We start from the raw sequence: 18,396 nt of genomic DNA, 5'->3' as shown, positions 1-18,396 counted from the left end.
TTGCTTGCTATAGTGGCCTTATTTTCTCATCCACAACAGAGAAGAAAGGTTCCTGACACCACGCACACAGACAAAAAAAAAAAACAAAAAAAAAACAAAACACCAAAAACCCTGGGATATGGCAATGAGAAGGTATGGAGCCAATGGTTGTTCCTATGACTATATGCTTCAAGAGTGGAGAAACCCTGAATCTCTTAGGCCACGGGAATTTCCTTCCTTCCCCAATACTTGCTGTGCCTATACAAAAAAAAAAAAGGTGGGGTAACACAAACCCTACCACTGTAGCACCTTTTCTGGTTTTGTTTTGTTTTATTTTTTGTTTGTTTTTTGATAGTATTTTATTTCTCTTTTTTCTCCCACTTTTTTCTTTCTTTTCTACTTTTGTGGATATTATTTGGTTATTTTTTTTTTAGTAGTTGATACCAAACTTTTTCTCCTCTTTTCCTTAACCTTTTTAATCTCCAACAAAATAGCATAATTTGAATCATTCAGCCTCATAAATTGAGGGGGGAAAAGAATGATACCAGGACCAGTCATATGAACATATAGTGTAAATAAAATATGACCAGACTGGAACAACAAACAGAATAGATGCCCAACCTATAACAAGCTGTAAGGCGGAGAACATTTAAACTAGGATTCTGGGGGGTAAAGGAGGGAGATGTGAGAGACATGCTGGGAACAAGAGTGGAGGGAGGACAACATTGGTGGTGGGAATGCCCTTCATTCATTGTCACTATGTATCGTAAATAATTCTGTGTAATGAACTTCAGTCACAATAAAAAATTAATAAAGAAAACTTCACTATGTCTTCTATTAAAAGAAAACTATTATCCTTTCCTTTCTCCAACATTATCACATCTTTGAGCAGTTATTAAATATTTATTTATTGTTAAAATTTATTTCTATGTAGTTCAGTAAAGTGGTCACAATATTATTACAGTTTATAGTTTGGATGTAAAAATTTGTTGCATATTGGGGCCCGGAGAGATAGCACAGCGGCATTTGCCTTGCAAGCAGCCCATCCAGGAACTAAGGTAGTTGGTTCGAATCCCGGTGTCCCACATGGTTCCCCCGTGCCTGCCAGGAGCTATTTCTGAGCAGACAGCCAGGAGTAACCCCTGAGCATGGCCGGGTGTGGCCCAAAAACCAAAAAAAAAAAAAAAAATTTGTTGCATATTGACCATCACCAAAGAGCCAAGAGTACTACTGCTGGTTTTATGTTCCCTTCCTAATTCCCCTTCCCACAGTTTAGTACTCTCAGTTTTGTAGTCAAAGGCAAATGATATGTCTTCATTCAATGCAGTCTATTCCCTTGTTTTATTTGTCCATGTGTCACAAATAAGTGGTACCAGCCAGTAATAATACTTAAGGTAGAATCATGAGTTTAAAATAGTCACATAATAAAATTCTCTATTTTTGGGAGAAATACACTTGAAGAGATTTACATAATAATTGACACAATCTTAGCAGGCACTGATAAATGAGAATTAGGCTAGGAGAACATATACCTGACATGAAGTGGGAGGCAAGGCCATGACTTCAGTCAAAAGCTGCCAGGGAAAAATAATGGGGGCATTGGTGGTGGGAATATTGCACTACTTAAGGGGAGTGTTCTTTTTATGACTGAAATCCAACTAAAAACATGTTCTTAAATACAGATATTAATTTAAAATAACAGTATTGTCACTCTTATGACTTAACAATATTGTGTAAATAAAATTTTAATAATTGCATCTGTTTTCTTTATAATACTTTTTATTTAAACACCTTGGCTACAAACATGATTGTGGTTGGGTTTCAGTCATATAAGATGACACCCCCCCCATCACCAGTGTAACATTCCCATCACTAATGACCCAAATATCCTTCCTCCCAGCCCCAACCTGTACTCTAGACAGGCTTTCTATTTCCCTCATATATTATCATTGTTAGGATAGTTTGCAATGTATTTATTTTTCTAATTAAACTCATCACTCTTTGTGATGAGGTTCATGAGGTTGGCTGTAATGTTCAGCCCTCTCCTCTTTTGTCTCTAAAAATTGTTGAGAAATGTCTCATTTTTCTTAAAACCCATAGATGAGTGAAACCATTCTCCATCTTTCTCTTTCTCTCTGACTTATTTCACTCAGCATAATAGATTCTGCATCTGTTTTTTATAAGATCAAATAGGCCAAAAAAATAAAAGGCACTTATAAGTGTATCTGAATAGTTAACAAGTACTGTTATAGATCCATCTTCTCTTAGGAAGCATCTTCCCACTGCACATTCTGGCTTGATTCAAATTTTAATTTTTTCAAAACAATCATGGAATTCATCTTCTTATTTTAATAATAAAAAGCCAGACCTTCTCAGTATCTTGACAAAGGTCATAGAAAATTAATTTTTGCCAATTTCAGTATAGCAATGAGATTATGATCATAAAGATGGAAAATAATTTAAAATTTTCAAGAAAGAAAAGATTTAATATAGTAAGGTGAGAAATTAATAGAAACAGAAGAAAATGAGTAACTTGAGAATCCACTTTCAGTAATTAGGCTTAATTATAACATGTTTTAAGTGTTAGGAAACTTATAGCTTTCTTCAGTATCAAAGGCTGGATTCAAAGACCCCCTAATGCAGGGGTCCTCAAACTTTTTAAACAGGGGGCCAGTTCACTGTCCCTCAGACCATTGGAGGGTCTGACTATAGTAAAAACAAAACTTATGAACAAATTTTTATGCACACTGCATATATTTTATTTTGCAATGAAGAAACAAAACAGATACAAATACAATATGTGGCCCGCGGGCCATAGTTTGAGGACCACTGCCCTAATGACTATCTAAACATTATTACCCTTATAGAGACTGTTAAGTTTTTTATACATACATACATTTTAAAGAAATTTATAAAAAGTGGTATGACAGATTAAAACTGATCACATAAAATATAAAATTATAACAATAGATTGCAATAAAATTTTAATGAAAATATGTTTTTTTCTCTTAACATACCTTACTAGAGCTAGTATTTTCAGCCCATAGTTGACCATAAACAAAACCATGAAAAATGAAACCATGGATAAGATGGGATTTCTGTACCTAAGGGAATAACAGTCTTTTGCCTGGGTCAGGTAAGTGCTTCTTCCTAAAGAAGGAACACTGAGACATTTTCTGAGTTCTGCATGACTGCTTTTACTTTACTATCTGAGGAGCAATAGAATGTTGCTGCCTCTTTTTTACTTTTAGAAAATCTTTTACTAGTATCCTTTATTAGAAAAATTTAACCTAAAATCCAATTGGCAAGGGATTCTGAAAAAATATAGTTCACAGACTTTCAACCCCCGCCTAAAGAGCATAGCACAAAGGAGAAGCAAAGATAGAATAAAATTGACAACTGAAAACCCGGCAGAGCTAATTAATCTTATGTTTAATCTATGCCAATGTCTAATTTGTCACAAATTCATTATAACATAGACCTTCTTGATAGAAAAGCTTCAGGCTCATATTCGTGGGTAAACTAATGAATCTATTGTCAAGAAAAAACTTTATTCTACTGGGAGGATGGTTTAAGAAGCAAAGTGAAACTTTGTATTAATAAAAGGTTATTCAGAGAAAAAAGAAGATATGGATCAGTAGAAATAGATGACCCAAAATAAAGTTATCTATATGAAAATTACCTATGCATGTATAAAGGTTTATATCTTAATTTAAAACTTTTTTCCAAAACTGCAACTATGAAAATTATGCATTTTATATAAAGAAAATAAAAACATATATGCATATTAATGTTAAGGATGTACAAAAGCACAGATGTTTAGGCCCATAGTATATACAAATCAAGCTTAAAGCAGTCATAACCCAAAAGTAGAATTTGTATTTCTTAATGAGTCATCTTTTTTCATAACTGCTATATTATACATAATTAGAGCATACTTTCCCATATTGCATTCAGAAACAAAAATAAAAAATTACTTGGACAGAGGATTTAAATAAATATCTTACTAACTCACATAAAGACCACTACAAAATACAAGTGGGAAGTGGTCAGAGTGGATAAGAAATGGGTGATAAAAAGAGGTAAGTTGATATTCATGATACACAATCAATAATAATATTGTAAACGATGGTGCCTAAAAGGGGGCAAAAGAGGAAATAGGATAGAATAAAATGCCATATCAGTAGGCTTGATGTAAGAAATGGAAAAAAAACAGGGGATGTTAGTGGAAAGAAATGGACACTGGTGAAGGAATTAGTATTGAAATATTGTATAACTGAAATTAAAGCATGAATAACTGTGATTTTGTAATTCATGGTGTTTCAATTTAAAAATAAAAATAAATGTCTTTAACTTGATTGTATTAAAAGGCACTAAACAAAATGGAAAATGTACAATCTGATGCTCTTTTAAGGTCATCTTGATTAGAACCCTGTATGAATCTTTGGCTAGAATAAAAAGGAAAATAATTATTTAGACATGGAGTATTCCCATCTTTTCATATCTCCAACTAAAATGCCAAATTACAGAAGGATTTCTGGTTAAGGGCCCTAAATTTCCCTGTATTCCACAAAGCAGATAGCCAATAATTCCATGTCTTCTGCCTTTGTCCAGTCCACATTTTTAATAATTATTTAAGGACTGTGGTTACAAAATTGTTCATGATTGAAATTTTAGTCATAAATGTACACCACTAGTGCATATTTCACTAGTGCATATTTCCTGCCACCAATGTTCTGAGTTTTCCTCTATATTTAAAATCATCATAAGATAAAAAGACAGAAAATGTGTGGAAGTCAATTCCAGGTTAATGGGTTGAGCTTTACAGAGAAAGACCTAATAACCTAGTACTGAGTAAAATACTCTGCTTTTTTCCACTCTAGAAGGAAAAAGAACTAGCTCTCATATCTATATGAGGCTATCTGTTCTCTAGAAGCCCACTCTAAGTCTTGTGAAATATTCCTTTTTCTAATCTCAATAATATTGATGTTGAGAGACAATTGGGGTGTTCATGTATACCTTTTGTATTTCATTCTGAGAGACTGTTCTTTACATAACAGACTTACTAAAGAAATACCTATCTAAACTGAGTTAGATTACATTTCTAAGTTTTGGTATAAATCCACTTTGTACAATGCATCTCACTTCTCTTGTGGTAGAATGGGGTTTTACCACTGAGTTAGATATGTTAGTATCACAAAAGATGCCTATACATTCGAGAGATAATAGGAGTAGAGATGTCTGTGAGTTCCATTAGGCATAGGTCACTAGTATACAACAAAAATCAATGTTGTTAGGAAAAGTACATTTTTGTCTTATGCCAGATAATAGCTTTTCTAAGTTGTAGATATTTGAGGGAAGGTAACTGTGTTCAAAGTGACAACATAGTATGAAAATATTCTCTTTCAGGAAAATTTGTCCTTTCCAACTGAATAATGAGACAGAGAGTAATAAGTAGTCTGACCTAAAGTAAAGCACATATGGTTGGGCCTGTGAGTAAAATGTTAACATTTTCTTCAGCTAACCTTTTCCCAAGTATTACTCAAATTATATTCATTCAAATATTGTTTAATTTCAATAACATAGCAGCCCAGAGAAAGAGAGTCTGTTATTACCTCATTTTTGCAAGTGAGAAAGTGAATCATCAAGAAAGTAAATAAGCTGCCTTTGTCATATTGCTAGAAAGTTAAAGTCAGATTTTGAAATATTTCTATGTTATTAATCACTGAACCACTCTGTCATTACATATGGTCTTCAAAATAGTTGTTCTAGTTTGACTAATGTTTAATCTTTAAACATTACCAATTGCATTTCTTTGTGTTATTGTAAACACCATTTCCAATGACTATGTAGTTAGTTAGGGATTTTAGAGAGAATACTAACCAAAATATTGTAAACAGGACATTAACATTTAAAGAGTATTCCCTATATCTAGGATAAATCTTGACTATTTCCTTCAGAAACTTTTATGTAGCATAAATACTCTTAAAAATCGTAAGAGCTGGATCCGGGCTCAGAGATTGCCCCTGGCGGGCATGAGGGACCATGTGGGGCGCAGAGATTCGAGCAGATGACCTCCTACATGAAAGGCAGACGCCTTGCCTCCATGTGATCTCTCAGGCCCCTTCTTTTCCCTCTGCATGGGCTCGGCCATGATGCCTTTCTCAAGACCACGACATTTTTGTTTGTTTGTTTGTTTTGTTCTGTTTTTGGGGTGCTTAGCGTTATTGTTGGAACTCTTAATAGATATTTGACACTTCATCTCAGTAGGGGTGGACTGTTTCACCTTCTTTTTCTCCTTCGTCTCTCAAACTGATGGCGAGAGCCTCTAGAAGAATTCTGCTTATTTCTGGTGTATTAGACTTTTACCCCAGTTTATTATTTTTCTCCTCTTCAAACAAAACCACATAACTTGAACTAGCTAGTCCTGCCCCCCAATTAGAGGGGTAAATAAAGGAGGCATCAGGAACAAACAGGTGTAAGACTACGAAGTAATAGGATAGGTACAGAGGGGACCACATATTCTAGCAGCCCTGGGGGTGAGGGAAGAGGATATGGAAGGTAGGACAAAAACGGAGGAGTAGGGAAGACAAACCGATGATGGGAATCCCCCCTGATTTTATGTAAATATGTACCTAAAATATTATTGTCAACAATATGTAAGCCACTATGATCAAAATAAAAATTATGTTAAAAAAAATCGTAAGAACTACCAAGACATTAGGTTACATATGTAAGGATATATACTAGAGGCTTGCCTAGGTCACTGCACTCCAGATACAAATGTCTCTTTTAAGAAGCAAAAAATTGGGAAAGCGGCCATTCTAGGGAACCTTGAGCTCCCAGAATAGGCCAGAGGGAGTGCAGGAGGTCACCGACTAGGTCAGGTGGAAAGCGGCCATTCTAGAGAACCTTGAGCTCCTGGAACAGGCTTGAGTGGGTGCAGGAGGTCGCCAAATAGGGCGGGTGGAAAGCGGCCATTCTAGAAAACCCTGAGTGAATACAGGAGGTTGCCGACTGGAGCAAGTGGAAAGCGGCCATTCAAGGGAACCTGGCGCTCCCGAAATAGGCCAGAGTGAGTGCAGGAGGTCTCCGACTAGGGCGGGTGGAAAGCGGCCATGGGTGGCAAGCGGCCATTCTAGGGAACCTTGAGCTCCCAGAACAGGCCAGAGTGGGTGCAGGAGGTCGCCGGCTAGGCGGGTGGAAAGTGGCCATTCTAAGGAACCTTGAGCTCCCAGAACAGGCCAGAATGGGTGCAGGAGGTCGTTGACTAGGGCGGGTGCAAAAGCAGCCATTCTAGAAAACCTTGAGCTCCTGGAACAGGCCAGAGTGCATGCAGGAGGTCACCGACTAGGGTGGGTGAAAATTGGCCATTCAAGGGAATAGGGTCAGGCCAGAGAGTGAACCTGCACTATCTGGCTTGAAGGGAGTGGTGATTGGTCAGGCTGGACTTAGGACAAGGGAAGGTGGAAAACTCAGCGACATCACCCAACATACTCACAAAGAGCCACATCCTGAGAAGAGATCCAGCCCAACAACACAGGTGGCAAAAGCACGCTGAAACCTGAAGGCACTGCACTCCAAGCCAAGCCAATAAAGGCAAAGAAAGATGGGTGAACCAAGGAAAACATTAACAACAGGGGAGATGGGGAGAAATCAGAACAAGTTCCCAAGTCCAACAAAATGCGCAGACCCAAGAGAGGAAGACCTAAAAGCAGCCATGAGAACAGAATTCCAAGCCATGCTATAAGAAATGAAAGACACACTGACCAGAGACTACAGTAAATGAACAAATGAACAAATGAACCAATTTAAACAAGAACTCCTACAAAATATGAATGACTTCATACAAACAGAATTATTTGAAATATGTAAAACCATAGAAAGCCAGAAGAGCAGAATCACACAGCTCGAGAATCACATAGAACAACACAAAGATAAACTGCAATCAAAAGACAACAAAGAAGCCAATAAAGAAATAGAAGAAAAAGCACTGGAAGTAAAAGTCCAGAATTTAATGAACAAAGATGAAAGAAACAACCTAAGAATTGTAGGTATACCAGAAGGGGAGGAAACAGGGAAAGGGGAAGAACAATTAGTCAGGGAGATAATAGTGGAAAATTTTCCCACCCTCTGGAAAGACACATCTGAGCAAATCCAGGAGGTTAAAAGAGTCCCCAACAAAATAGACCCCAACAACTAACTCTAAGACACATAGTAATTCAAATGGTAAGAAACAAAGAGAAAGGCAACCTACTTAAAGCAATAAGGGAGAAAAAAAACCCTCACATACAAAGGAAGGAACATTAGAATCAAACCAGATCTCTCATATGAAATACTTCAAGCAAGAAGGAACAGTGGAATGACATATTTAAACAAGTGAATGAAAGAAATTTTCAATATAGAGTCCACTATCCAGTGAAACTCTCATTCATATGGGAGGGAAGACTAAAATCATTCTCAAACAAAAATAAACTTGCACTATTTGCACAAACAAAACTGACCCTAAATGACCTACTGAGAGATGAATTATACAATCCAAACCCCCGATTGTAAACAACCCACCCTAAACAACACAACTGCATAACATCCCTCTCGTCAATAATCTCATTAAATGTTAATGGACTAAAACTCTACCAATAAAAGACCCATAATAGAGAGACTGGATTAGAAAACATAAACCAGATTTTTGGTACCTACAAGAAAACACACCTACAAGTACAAGATAGGCATAGGCTTAGAAATAAAAGGATGGAAATCAATTATCCGGGCCAATGGAAATAAAAAAAAGCAGGGACAGCCATTCTTATATCAGACCAAATTGCATTCAACCTCAAAAAAGTGATCAGAGACAAAGAGGGTCACTACTTACTGATCAGGGGAACACTAGACCAAGAAGTGCTAACGCTGGTTAACATCTATGCACCTAATGCAGAGCCAGCAAAATATGTACAGCAACTGCTTGCAAAACTGGAGAAACACATGAAGGGAAATGTGGTAGTAGTGGGAGACCTTAATACTCCACTATCACCACTGGACAGATCCACCAGACAGAAAACGTAACAAGAAATAAGAACCCTAAATGAAAATTTAAAAGAACTAGGGCTCATAGACTTATATAGGGCCCTCCACCCCCAGAAAGCAGAATACACATTCTTCTCAAGTCCACATGGAACCTTCTCCAGAATAGACCATGCCTTATGATACAAATCTAACCTGCATAAAATCACAAAGGTAAGGATCATTAGAAGCACCATGTCAGATCACTATGCAATAGAATTCAAAATTGACTGTAAAAAGAAACAATGGAGAAAATCCAACACCTGGAGATTAAACAACATGCTGCTCAAAAACAGCTGGATCAAAGAGATACTCAAGGAAGAAATAAAAAGATTCCTTGAGACAAACGACAATGAAGAAACAACTTGTCAGAACTTGTGGGACACAGCAAAAGCAGTAATCAGGGGGAAACTCATAGCAATACAATCCTATGTCAGGAAAGAGGAAAACAACAAACTTAGAAGCTTAAAGGACCATCTTAAGGAGCTGGAACAACAGCAACAAAGAAACCCAAACACAACCAGAAGACATGAAATAATAAAAACCAGAGCAGAAATAAACAACATAGAAACTAAGAAAACAATACAGAAAATCAATGAGACCAGGAGTTGGTTTTTTGAAAGAATAAACAAGATAGACAAACCACTGGCAAGACTTACCAAAAAAAAAGAGGGAAAACACCCAAATAAGCAGGATCACAAATGAAAGGGGAGAACCCCAAGAAATCCAACACATCATAAGGACATATTATGAACAACTATACTCAGGCTAGAGAACCCAGAAGAAAGTGATAGATTCTTGGAAAAATACCAGCTTCCAAGACTAGAAAAGGAGGACTTAGAAAGCCTAAACAGGCCAATCACCTTGGAGGAAATTGAAACAGTAATTAAGAAACTCCTGAAGAACAAAAGTCCAGGCCCAGATGGTTTTACAGGTGAATTCTATCAAACATTCCAAGAAGAATTACTTCCACTGATCCACAGGCTCTTCCAAACCATTGAAAAGACAGGAATCCTCCCCAATTCCTTTTATGAGGGCAATATCACTATGATTCCCAAAGAGGGCAAAGATACCACCAAGCAATCTCACTTATGAATATAGACGCAAAAATACTCAACAAAATCTTAGCGAACCGAATCCAGCACTACATCAAAAAGATTATACACCATGACCAAGTGGGTTTTATTCCAGGGATGCAAGGCTGGTTCAACATATGCAAGTCAATCAACATCATACACCACATCAATAAAAAAAAGACAAAAACCACATGATCATATCAGTCGATGCAGAGAAGGCATTTGACAAAATTCAACACCCATTCATGTTGAAAACACTAAGCAAAATAGGTCTGAAAGGAACCTTTCTCAAGATAGTAACAGCTATCTATGAAAAACCCACAACTAACATTATCCTTAATGGTGAAAAAACTGAAAGCATTTCCACTAAAGTCAGGAACTAGGCAAGGATGTCCACTCTCTCCACTCTTATTCAACATAGTCTTAGAAGTCCTAGCAATAGCAATCACACAAGAGAAGGGAATCAAAGGAATTCAAATAGGGAAAGAGGAATTAAAACTTTCTCTTCATGCAGATGACATGATGATATACATGGAAAACCCTAAAGAGTCCACAGTAAAACTCCTAGAAACAATAAACCAATACAGCAAAGTGGCTGGTTACAAAGTCAATACACAAAAGACAGTAGCATTTCTTTATACAAATAATGAAGTAGAAGAGAGAGAGATTAAGAATACAACTCCATTTAAAATAGTATCAAAAAACATCAAGTACCTAGGAATCAACCTTACCAGGGAAGTGAAGGACTTATACCTGGCAAACTTCAAAACACTTCAGAAAGAAATTGAAGAGGATCTTGGGAAATGGAAGAACATCCCATGCTCATGGGTAGGTATAATCAACATAGTCAAAATGACTATCGTACCCAAACTCTTATATAGATTTAATGCAATCCCCATTCAAATTCAGACATCATTCTTGAAAGACTTAGAACAATCAATCATAAAATTCATCTGGAACCACAAAAGACCCAGGATAGCCAAACACATACTAAAAAACAGGAAGCTGGGTAGCATCTCCTTACCTAACCTGAAGCTATACTATAAAGCCATGGTGATTAAAACAGCATGGTACTGGTACAAAGACAGAGCCTCAGACCAGTGGGTTATAACAGAATTTCCAGAAATAAGCCCCCAGATATCCAGTCAACTGATATTTGACAAAAGAGCCAAGAATTTGAAATTGGACAAAGAAAGTCTTTTTAACAAATGGTGTTGGTACAACTGAAAAACCACATGCAAGAAATTCAAAATTGACCCATACCTCACTTATTATACAAAAATCAATTCAAAATGGATCAAAGATCTTGAAATTATACCCGAATCTATAAAGTTTATAGAGAAGAAAATAGGTAGAACACTCAAAGACCTACATATCAAAAAGGTCTTCAGGATGGAGCACCAATGGCAAGAACTTTAGCGTCAAACATAAACAAATGGGACTACATCAAATTAAAAAGCTTCTGCATGGCAAAAGAAACCCTACTTAACACAAGAAGACAGTTAACTGAATGGGAAAAAATCTTTTCACCCATCATATCAGATAAAGGGCTGATATCCCGAATATTTAAAACACTCAGAAAGTTGAGCCCCCCCCCAAGCCAAATAAAGCCAAAAAATGGGAAGATGAAATGAATAGACACTTCTCTGAGGAAGACTGAAAGATGGCCAACAAACACATGAAAACATGCTTACTTTCACTCATCATTAGGGAAATCCAAATAAAGACAATAATGAGGTACCACCTTACACCAGTGAGGTTGGCTCACATCAAAAATAATAAAAACAATCTATGTTGGTGGGGATGCAGCATGAAAGACACTCTCATACACTGCTGGTGGGAATGCCCCCTAGTCCAACATCTGTGGAGAACAATTTGGAGAGTGCTCAAAGAACTCAGAATTGAGCTACCATTTGACCCAGCAATTGCTATCCTAGGTATCTACCCCCAAATTGGAAGGACATTCATTCCAAAGTATGTGTGCACTCCACTATTTATTGTAGCATGCAGTATAAAAGCCAAGTCTTGGAACCAAACTCGATGTCCAACAACAGATGAATTAAGATGTGGTATTTATACACAATGGAATACTACGTGGCAGTCAGAAATGATACAATCACAGACTTTACAGCAACGTGGATGGACGTAGAACATATTATATTAAATGAAGTAAGCCAGAAGATGAAAGATAAACACAGAATGATAGCACTATTCTGAAGCACCTAGAACATACATCTTATATACAACTAATACTCAACAATCAAATAACAGGGTCTAACAGGGTAGAAACCTCAAACACTGTAACAATCAACATATACCGGATAGCAGTGCCCAAAACACATAAAAGAGAACAACACAAACTCTTGACTACACACTATACCACAAAAAAACCAGCAACAGCAAAACAGCAGCATAGAAAGACCAGGTAAGTAATCAGCCTTCTACTACAAAGGCCCATAATAAACCTTTAGGGATCTTATACAGGATTACAGGCAAAGGATACCATGGGAAAACACTGACTCCAATGGAAGCATGCCATAAAAATATGTTTTAATGCCTTAATCATTCTATACTTAAAATAACCTCTCAGCTTTTCTGTCTACAGGCGTTCTTGGATACAAAGTGTGGACAAACTAAGATGGCATCTTGGGGCTCACTCACATGAGATACCATACCCAGCTTGCACTATGAGAATGTCCTGATAAAACTCTTTAACATTCCCTTTATCCCTAGGTAATACCTTCATTTAGGACTTGAAGCGCGTGACCACCCAAACCACCGAAGCAGCAACTGTGACCTATAGACTTATACTATAAGCCCTACTCAACGAACACACTCAAACAAACTAGCATTACCTTGCTCTTTTCTCTACTCTTCTCACTACTGTTTTGTTTTCTTTTTCTTTTTTCTCTTTCTCTCCTTTTCTTTTTAATTTATTTTCTCTTTTCTTTCCTGCCCCTTTCATATACTTTCCCCTTTTACCCCTTTGAAAATTTAGCTATCCCTTCACCCCGCAATTCCATCCAGATTCCCCACATTAATACTCTTCACCCTCAGTTCCTATTTCATTAGGCATCAAGAATGACTTCCTTCCCCAGCGAACCAGTACCCAGCACCCAAGCGAAGGGACAGCCAGTCAAACCCACACCTCGTCCCTTACAAGAAAAGGTAACCAACTCCCCTGGTGGCTCATGCTGCGTGCTCCTCCTTACCAATCCTTCCTAACGTGGACTGTTACTTGAAACCGGACCTAGTTCTACAAGTATCCCCCAATGTATGAACTCTTCCCAAGTCCTCCCTACAGCAAATCTTTTGCCAATCTCAAGAAGGTCAGGTTGGGAGATGGAAAGGTGCCCGGGAACCCACACACCACAAGAAAATCTCAAAAGACAATGGGGAAACCTATACTACCATCATAAATATAAAACCTATATTACACTACCTCTTTATCTGCTTTTCCCCAAATGCAAGATACTTTCTTGCATCACCTTGTTCCTTTAATTAATTTTTTACTTCATTTCTTAAAAATCTTTTTTATTGTCATATATATACGTGAGCACATATTTTTTATTTCTATTTTTATCTTTTTGGGGTGTGTGACATGTTTTTGTTTTCTTCTCTCTCCACCCTCAAATGCACCAGCAATATAATGTAGCACCATTTCTCCCTGCAAAGGCACACTAAAAAAGGGGGAAATCTTACGTATAAAAACGAGCTCTTATTTATTATTTATTATTATTTATTATTACTTGTTTACAATACAGGGGTATCTCCCACCTTGAAAATATGTCACATGAACCCAACTTAGACCCCAGGTGATTAGACACCAACCGTCCAGCCTTGAACCCTGGACCACAGACATAGAAACGACACACTTCTTCACAACAACCACAGGAAACAAATCCCAACCGGGACATCCTTAACAGTGCTTGGACACCAACAAGTGCCAGTCCTAATATGGTACCCTGACAACAAGGAAAATGGGAACAACTTGACCTAAGAGCAAGTTATCCTACCTCACCAGCTAATGATAAGACAAAATCAGAAGACTTGAGACTTGTCACCTTTTGGTCTGTCCAAATGCCAAGATCGTAATTTACAGATGACTGGCTGACAGAACCATGGCTAGACTGTACGTATCCTGGGACCAACAAAAAAGCCCTAGTCTAGGGTGTGAGCTATGACCTGCATAACAACTATGATCTCTAGTTCCAGAGGTCTGTCTGAGACTATTGCAACGGAAGGGGACCTCTGGAAACATAATGGAAGACGCTATCCCAGGCCCATCCTAGGATCAGCGCAAAGACCAGGACCGCCAACCACAGAAGACAGATTAAAATGACACTGAGTGAATAGAACTTCTAGACCCACAAGAAAGACATAATCATAAATTCAACTCCTTGACTCGTGCAGATACCGAGACCTCTAGATACAGAGGTCTGATGTTATCACCCAGGATGGAGCAGAAGTCTTCCATACACCACAAAAGCAACAAGGGAAGAGTAAATGAACCTGAAAGGAGTCTATAGTTAATCCCATGACAATATATTTTAAGGGTGGAGAAACCCTGTATCTCTTAGGCAAAGGAAATTCCTTTTCGAATGACCCCAATTATTTACTGTGCATCTGCAGGAGGGAAAAAAAAAGCACAAAACAATTTTATTATTATTTACTTATCTATTTTTTTGTTGATTGAATTGTTGTGGTTTGGCTATTAAAGTGGATGACTCCATTTATATTTATTTATTTATTTTCTTCTTTTCTTTTCTTATGTGCTCTGCCACATTTTTTATCTCAATACCATGGCTTTTATATGGTGGTTATCCTTTTGTTTTGTTTGTTTGTTTGTTTTTGGAATTCTCACTGGATATTTTATTTGACAGTTCTTTATGTACTGTTCTGGTGTTTCACCTTCTTTTTCCCCTTCGTCTCTCAAACCAAAGATGAAAGTCTCTATAAGGACTCCACCCATTTCCGGAGTATCTGATTCTTTTTTTCTTTTTTTTCTCCAGGTTATTACTTTTCTCTTCTTCAAACAAAACCACATAACTTTAACTATCTAGTTCTGTCTCCCAATTGGGGTGGGGGAATAAGGGAGGTACCAAGACCAAATAGGTGTAAGACCACTAAGTAGTAAGCTAGGCATAGAGGGGAGCACTTATTCTAGCAGTCCTGGGGGTAAGGGAAAAGGTTATGGGAAGAAGGATAGGAACGGAGGTGGAGGGAGGACAATTCAGTGATGGGAATTCCCCTGATTTTATGTTAATATGTACCTAAAATATTATTGTCAATAATATGTAAGCCACTATGATTAAAATAAAATTATATTTAATTAAAAAAAAGAAGCAAAAAATAGTTGTCATACAAATCTGAACAGAAGAACCCAATAAATAATTTGGAAGTGTACGTTTCATTATTAGTATAGTAGTCAAAAGAATTCACAGGAAAAAAATAAGACATGTGAGACTTCAAATACAATAGGAAACACTAGAAATATCATTTGTGGTTTCTTAGATCAACTTAACTGCAAAGATTTTCAAGATGAAAAGAAAGAGCACTTCACTTTTTTATAATCTTTCTCTAAACAAAAGTCATCCTTCTGATTTTAGATTGTATTGCAAACATAAAACAGTTTAAATTAAATATCTTCTTTATCACAGATGCATGGTTATTTGTACATTCAAAATTATTTTAAATAACAAGGATACATTTGTTAACAATCATATATGTTATATACATGTACATATATTTTAAAGAATAACTTTTATTCACACATATAAGAAAATTCAGAGGATATTTAGCTCCTAGAGCTGAGGGCATTTGTTTTTGACCAGCACTTTCAGACATATGTTTTCTGAGAGCTTTACTGAGGTTTTCAAGAATTCGTGTTCACTCACAGAAAACTGCTCCTTTGTTCAACAAAGTGGGAATCTATTAAATCAAGGGAAAAAATCAAAGATAAGAGGTGGAATTTCTACTCATATGCTGTCTGTTTTTCAGAGAACTCTTTATAGGGCCAACAGTTATCTGCATGACCCTTTCATCAGCATTGAATTCACTTTCAGAGGAAGAAAAGAGATTTGTGTGTACTCCATGCCAATGCATACAAGTAAAAGCCACTTCAATCTTTTCTCTTACTTTCAAATCCTTCACTAAAAATCATTAAGAGAGACTAAGAAATAGCATACATAAAACCAATATTTCCTGTCAAAAGGACCTTACTTTAAGGATATTTTTCTCTCCAAAATTTCAAAATCAGTAATCCAAAGAACAGGGCAATTGATCCCAAGTAAAAACGATTGGATTTAAATACAATAAAATTCAAAATTTACTAAACCCTCAGATAATATGCCTGACAATACCAAGAGCAAATGCAGAATAATGTATATAAAGAATATTTTTGTAATATTGCTGCCAAAGAACTTACTGTTTTTATTTTTACAAGTTATTGTAAAAGATAATTTTATTTAGCAAAAATACACCTAAGACATTTAAAATTTTTATAAGTTAGTGCATAATAGCCATAAAACCATAGGTAGAAAGGTTTTTTTTACTGATGCAGTTTTAAAAAGAATATTATCAAGATAAAGGCCAACAAGTATTTATTAAAGAATCACAGTAGAAACAAAGAATAATATTATAAAAATAAGAGTTCACCAGTATCTTGTTTCAAATGGCTTTCTGAAAACATTTGAAATATTTAATTCAGATTATGACCGATTTTTAAAGAGAGAGATACATAAAAGGAACTAAAAATTCATTTTCCAAAAATTATCTGTATAATGAGAAGGAAAATATATTTTTTGTTTTGTTTTTTTGTTTTGTTTTTAGATTGTGTTGCAAAAATGAAAGCAGTTTAAGATAAATATCTTCTTTATCACAGATGCATGGTTATTTGTACATTCAAAATTATTTTAAATAATAAATAACACCCGGCAGTGGTCAGGGGTTACTCCTGGCTCTATGCTCAAAAATCACCACTGGCAGGCTCAGGGGACCATGTGGGATGCCGGGATTTGAACCACCGTCGTTCTGCATGCAAAACAAATGCTTTACCGCTGTGCTATTTCTCTGGCCCCGAAAGAAATATTTTAAAAATTAGTTCGTATTTTCCCATATAGCTCACATGCATCTGTGCAAGTACAGGGGAGGGAGAATATATTAGCAACCTGATTTCTTTAAACTATATTAATAGTACAACCTTATATTTCAATTAAATAATTTAAATTGCTGCAAAATTTGTTTGGAATGGTACTATTTAGATTAATTATTTGTAATTCTCAAATAAGAAAATGACTACTGTATTATCCAGTGTATAAGACGACTTTTGAAACAAAAAAAGTCCACCGAAAATTGGAGTCATCTTATACGCTGAGTATATCCCCAAAAACATTTTGATATGCCACTAAACGAAAGTCTGGATATAGCCACAAAACAAATTTTCCAGCTGGATCCTGCACCAATCACTGCAAGGCTGCTTGGACCACCTCTCTAACTCAGCCAATCCAAGCAGGCTTTTATTGCATGCAAATTAGACAATGTTCTGTACTGACTCTTCACTGTAAAAAGTCTGCTCAAATTGGCCAGAGTCAGAGAGAAAGTCTGTTACAGTATAACCTTTGAACCTTTGCTTGTTGTGATTGGCTCACTGTGATACATACAGTTTCAGTACAGGAACGTTCTGTCTTATACAGCGAATGTTTTAACTGTAAAATTAGAGGGTCATCTTATACACCCAGTCGTCTTATATGCAGGAAAATATGGTAAATCATATCAACCAATCAATTTGCAAAAATATACTAGAAATTAGTTAATTGGGAAAGTTTTGAACCTCAGTTTATGGTACATCAAAATAAAATTTGTATACATACACAGTAAAAGATCTAATTATTATATTCATTAATAAAAGCCAAAGTTTATAACTATGGTATAGAAGTGATTGCTCAATAAGAGTATGGTCGATAAACATGTCAACAAAATAAATTTTATTTTCAGATCCAGTTTTGGGTGAAACAAATCTTTTTGAAATGTTTCTGTATAATTGCTTCAACTTTCTATTTTAAACTCATTGCAGACTCCTTATATTTGGAGATAAGTAACTGTCATAAAACAAATATGTAGAAGTAATATTACATATCAGAAAGGAACCAAGACCATCAGTGGAGGAAAAAGATCCACCTCAATAAATGCTGTCAGTAATGCTGGCCTAGTTCATTATATACAAAAGAAGAAGAAGAAGGAAGAAGAAGAGGAAGAAGGAGAGGGGAAAGGAGAAAGGAAG

Source organism: Suncus etruscus, chromosome 8 (genome assembly GCF_024139225.1).
Source record: "Suncus etruscus isolate mSunEtr1 chromosome 8, mSunEtr1.pri.cur, whole genome shotgun sequence".
NCBI lineage: Eukaryota > Metazoa > Chordata > Mammalia > Eulipotyphla > Soricidae > Suncus > Suncus etruscus.
The sequence above is the reverse complement of the archived record's forward strand: the minus strand, read 5'-3'. Positions refer to the sequence as shown.